Source organism: Poecilia reticulata, linkage group LG16, assembly GCF_000633615.1.
Source record: "Poecilia reticulata strain Guanapo linkage group LG16, Guppy_female_1.0+MT, whole genome shotgun sequence".
Taxonomy (NCBI): Eukaryota; Metazoa; Chordata; class Actinopteri; order Cyprinodontiformes; family Poeciliidae; genus Poecilia; species Poecilia reticulata.
The window spans coordinates 2,904,874-2,910,882 of record NC_024346.1 but is presented as its reverse complement, the minus strand read 5'-3'; positions in this window follow the sequence as shown (position 1 = coordinate 2,910,882).

Genomic DNA, 6,009 nt, shown 5'->3' with positions numbered 1-6,009 from the left:
TTCATGGCCCACCGGACTGGTGGGAAATGAGAAAAACACCTGTGATAAGAATGTGCTGGAACTGCACTTCACTGAGCTCAGTGGTAATTTAAGTATTTTATTTTACTATTTAAAATGGCCCTAAATAGTAAAACAAACAAACAAACAAACAAAATCTTGTCAGAGTTTGTGACCACAGCACAAACAAAATCAAACAAAAAGGGGAAAATTGTTGTGAACTTTCCTATAATTATGTAATGAAGTTTAACTAAACTCTCAGATTATATGTGTTATGACTGGGCTGCACATTATTAGTAAGATATGCATGATTGCTGTTAAATATTGCTCAGTATTTTCCCTTAATGTCGTAATACAAACATCCTGTTTCAGGGCCTTTGCTCTTGTCACGGTTGAGAAGCCATTGTTGTTTTTTTACATAGTGATACATTCTTTTCCTAGTAAGCATGCAGTTTTTATTCAATAAATTTATTGATTCTTATAGTTTAAACTATAAGATATACATATTTATTTAAGGAATTGTCACAATGGTTGGCAGTTTTTCTTACATTTTGACGTTATTGTGTCTCTTGAATAGGCATGCTTCCAGAAAGCATAGGTTCAGCTAGATGGGGGCCAAAGCCTAAAGTTATAGCCGGATGTCAGGTGCTTTATTATGTCGTTGTCACTTACAGTTGGAAATTCAAAAGCTTATTTCTTCAGATGGGTTGAAGGGGGGAATGAAATTATGGTATAGCTCACATTCATTGAGCCAAATGTGGAGTGGGGGGTATATGTTTACAGGGGACATTTTCCACTCAACCTACTCGACGTACAAAACTTAACATGTTGTAGCTTTGCACTGTCACTTAAGGAATTCAAAAACATTAGAAATGTTGCAACAATTTGTACAAAATAAAATGCTTTTTGCTGTGGAGGCGTTCTTCTGGTCCTAATTGTGCTGCACTTCAGTAGGTAGAGCTACAAAATTAATCAAACAAAAAAAGAAAAAAAGCAACAAACACCAAGAAAACACAGGTAGAATATTTAAATAATTTATTCAAGTAGGAGTCGCATTACTCCAACATACTTTTACTCAAGTAAGGATAAAACAATGTTTGTGCAGAAACAAGAAATCTTGTTGTAATTTAAACTGTAGGTATGTCTTTATCTCATGCATCTTATGCTTTTTCTTTCAGTGAAGTTACTCTGCCGTGGGTAGAGTATTCAGAAATAGTACAGCGTGTAGTAAAACTACCACTAAAAGTACTTTTTCTTTTTTTTAAATTACTCGAGTAACTGTAACTGAGTAAGTGTAACTAGTTACTACCTACAATTATTCCTCTTGTGGTTGTCTATCTTGCAGTGTTTATTGAGAATAACGTTTTATCTGCTGATCTACTGAACCCTGAGCAGCTATAATTCATATCTAAAATTTTCTATCAAATTTAGATGTCATATTAAAATATGACCTTTTAATATCCATTAAAATTTCATAATTTTAACTTTAAATTAAAAGTTATTCCTCAGTCTAAAGAAATCAAGATGAGCATATTTTGTATTTCCAAGGCAAAAATGTTGTTAAACTCATAAATATTTCAGAAGCTGAATTGTACATTCTGTTTTACAGCATTTAAAGCAGCTTTTGCCCAGTAGCATTTTGCACTCTGGGGTCTCTGAGAGGGTCCTTTTTGGTGTAAACACAACAAATAGAAGAAAAGAGGAAGCTGAAAGTAAGAGCTGCACATGTAAACTTTATTTTAACTGGCTGTTCCATGAAGATCGAATTAAGTCACATTTCTTCAAATAACTTCTGAATTAGAATAGGCTAAAGGTGTCTGCTGATTACACTCGGGCCATTCCATGGATAGACCTAAAACGAGGCAACTGGATTATTTAATTGCATTATCGCGTCTTTAGAAGTTGAAGTGGGACACCGGAAGAGACCAGATTAAGTCACTGTGCTAAAAGGGAAACTAATCACCTCCTGGAAAGACACTGACCCTCACATGTCAGTTTATTATGAACATGTTAGGCTTTACTGACATGTAAAGCCTAACATGTCTTGAAGATCAAAAACAAGTAGAATAGTTTTAATTCAAAGCAGAAAATCAAAACATTTAAGCAAAATGTGTGATCTGAACTTCAAAACATTTCTTCATTAGTCTGCTTTGCTTTTTGTCCCATTTTGTTTAACTAACAAGAAAATACAAATTTATTCTTCTGGTCCTCTTTCTTTATTACACAACTTCTCTCTCCTCCATTTTCTGCTGAACTATTGTTATGTTCCTTGGTTCCCTGCCGCTGGTACACTGCAGTTGTCAATGTTGTTGTGACAAAGTATTTTTCCCACCACATATTTCTTCTGCTTTTACTTTGTTTTAAAATAATAAAACATTTGAATATCTATTCAGAACAAAAATGTATTAAAATGGAGCTGGAACTGTGTAAAAGTAAATAAATAAAAAAAAGTTTCCTGAAAAACAATTGACATTCTGGACTGGAAACCTTCCAATTCTGCAAAGAAGAGAGGACCAAAATGCTATTAGGCTGTGGGGGAAATCAGAATATTTTTCCTTTAGTTGTTGTGCTGGCAAGATGCAATACACGTATCAGCCTCTGCTTGGAGCACTGCAATAACATCAATCAGACATTTTCTGCAAGTGCAGCATGGTTATGCTTTAGTCATGTCTACATTAATGGCCAGTCCTACTTCAAATTCTTCATAGCAAATCATGCTGGTGCAGTAGTGCTATCACTAACCTCTGCTGAGGACACGGACAAACTCTCACCACAATCATAAACCAGTATTTTCCTGCTAGAGATTATTTATTTCCTCAAAACACTCCACAGCCTTTTAAATCCTTAGTTGTGTGCAGTGATGTATTGTTATATTGCCCTAAAAACCTCACCAGGATCCTGCAGAAACCATCCAGTTGCTGATGATTTATAACATGAAAGCAGAATGTTTATTTAGAGTGGAGATAGTGTTGTAAGAAATATGTTTATAATCCAAAAGTTGCCACAATCTGGTATAACAGTTTTAGCCACTCTGAAGATTCAAAACCTGTTCAGATTTTTTTTTTCACTTTTCATATATTTTATTGGAATTTTATGTAATAGGCCAGCAGAAAATTATGCATAATTCCAAAGTGGAAGGAATTTCATTTTTAAAATAAAAAAACTGAAAAGTGTGGTCTGCATTTGTCTTCAATACAATTTGCAATAATTCTAAAATTCATAGTATGTTTGCATTCAGGTGTTTCTTCTCAGAGGACATTTGTAGAGTTGTTAGAGGCGGGGTACACTCTCGACAGGTCACCTGTCTGTCGCAGGGCAACACAGAGACACACAGGACAAACAACCATGCACACACACACTCACACCTAGGGAGAATTTGGAGAGGCCAATTAACCTGACAGTCATATTTTTGGACTGTGGGAGGAAGCCGGAGTACCCGGAGAGAACCCACGCATTGCACAGGGAGAACATGCAAACTCCATGCAGAAAGACCCGGGCTGGGAATTGAACCCAGAACCTTTTTGCTGCAAGGCATCTGCGCCATTGTGCAACCCATAATCAAAAGTACAAATGTAAAAAGATGATTGCAAATGCTTGTCAGTCTTCTTAATCAGTTACTTAATTTCACTTTAGTATCAATAAAGTATTTTTGAATTTGAATTTAATTTTGATTTGAACCCTCAAAATTACTAATGCAATTATTATTATTTACAATAGTAATTTATATAGGAAAAAATGTTTAGTTTCATCCTTTTGCATTTTTTCCTCAAGAAAAAGATCCAGCTTTGACAAGTTATTCTACATAAAACTGATTTACCAACATTATTTAGTGGTTAATAGAGCAGCAGAAATCATGTTTAAGTTCATTTTAGAACATTTTGGTTGTCCTGTCTTTTTTATTTGCAGATACACCATCAGTACTAAAATAGACAAATATTTAGCACACCAGAATAACTTGATAAAATTAGTTTGATGTGAGCTTGTGATTTTTTTTTTTATTTATTTAAAGAAAATCCTTATCTACGTTTGGTTTCTGACCCAAATGTGCCACTTACATATTGTTTCTATTAAAAAAAGAAAACATAATGCCTTCTGTCCTAACATCCTGATCAGAAGATAAAAAGTACTTATTAATTTCTTAGTAATTTCTATCGTTTTTTCAAGTTCATAATTTATATTGGCGCCATGTTTGTTTCTTCACGAGCGTGAAGCGCATGCGCCGTACTGAATACAAATATGGCGCAGTTTCTACGTGTGCGTTTTAATTAAGATCCGGGGTGTAATTAGTGTGTTGGAATCAGAAGTTCATAATTTGAAAACCAGATGTTATGTGAAAAGATGGCTGCCAAGTATTTGGCAAATACACCGCAGTGAAGTTGGTTTCAAGTTGGATATTCGAGCTCCGCAGAGTAAGCGTATCCGTTTTAATTTTAAGACATTGTTGTAAAATTGCATCTTTATTCTGCTGTAACGATGACTTCATTCTTGCAGTTAAAATTTCTTGTATCCTGACCGTAATGCTCCCTTATACAACTCACAGAACAGATGATTGAAATAAAGGCACTTTTTGAAAATATTTTCTGTGATTTTATTATAGAAATTGATGGCAGGAGGAATCAATTAAAATCAAATCTGGTTTGAAAAAAAAATCTTGTAAGTTATATCATCCAGCCTTATTCAGTATATTAAATTATACGACTAACTGCATATTACTTAATATTCACATTTCTTTGCTGGTATAACCTAAATGTGTTGCATTTTAACATCTAACTTGAATTCCTGATCTACATGCAAATACTTGATATAATGTAAACACCGAGAAATGGGGGGGAAAAAAAAGTTTGTGAAATGCAGAGATTCAATTTTATTGTAGGTACAAACAGGATGGCAAAATGAACAGTGAATATATGATATACTTCCTAGCAGCTAATCAGACATCAGACTTGTTTTGCCTTTACTGGTGATGAAAACTCTTCACTGGAGGAGAGGAAGACCGGCTCAACCCCTTCCAGCATCACTGCAGTGTCAGGGTAGCCAATAAAGTCTGCAGGTAGATTTTTGCATATCTGGTGCTCCGGTTTGAAGATCATAGTTTAGCCAAGTACTGTAAATAAAAAGTTAGTCCAAAAGTTAGTCAGGCCAGCCAAGAAGCATAGTTTCTCCAGCGTCTCTGGCGAGCCTGGGCCCGAGGGCTGAGCCCGAAGGCTTTGGTGAATCCTATGCAAAGAGTCCCCTGAGACAATCTAGCATCTAACACCAGGATGCAAGATGGTAGCATGATAAGAATACATGGAACGCCACAACCAAGTACCCAGAATAGTGTSAAGAAACATCTGAAGGGAATATAACCTTGAACACACCTCGTTAAAATGGGAAATGCCACACAAGGTGGTAGATAACAAACAAGCTAAGATCCTGTGGACCTTCCATAAACAGGAAGACAAAATGGGAAAAGCAAACCAACTGAACATGGTGATCATTGATCAGCAGAGCAAAGCAGTTATGATGTAGCTATCCTGAATGAACAGAAGGTATAAAAAAATAACTAGAGAAATCTATAAGGCTAAAAAAACCCATCATCCTCCTAGAACTATTTTGGGCTGTCTAGTCCACAATACAAAATTTTGCTTTAGATGGGGTCTGGTGTCCACACATTTGGCCATTTTCTATGACTTGGAGGTGGTGGAAGATTATAAGACATTACAGGTTGGACTCAAGATGTTCAGTGTTTACAAAAGTTAGCAACTGTATAGATTTACCATGGTGCTAAACATGGTTTTCTAAGAAAAAAGATGTCCACATATCATGTAAAAAGATAATTGTTTTTGGAATCATTAGGTCCCAATCAGCCCAAATATCAAAGACGAATTAGTAATGCATGCCATGCAAGAGTTTGGGTCTTGGGTGGTTACAAAGAATGTGAAAGGTGAAGGCAATAGTAGTGCCTGTGGTCACTGAAACCCTCAGAGTAATGACCCCTAAACTAGAAGAGTGGCTCAAACAAATACCTGG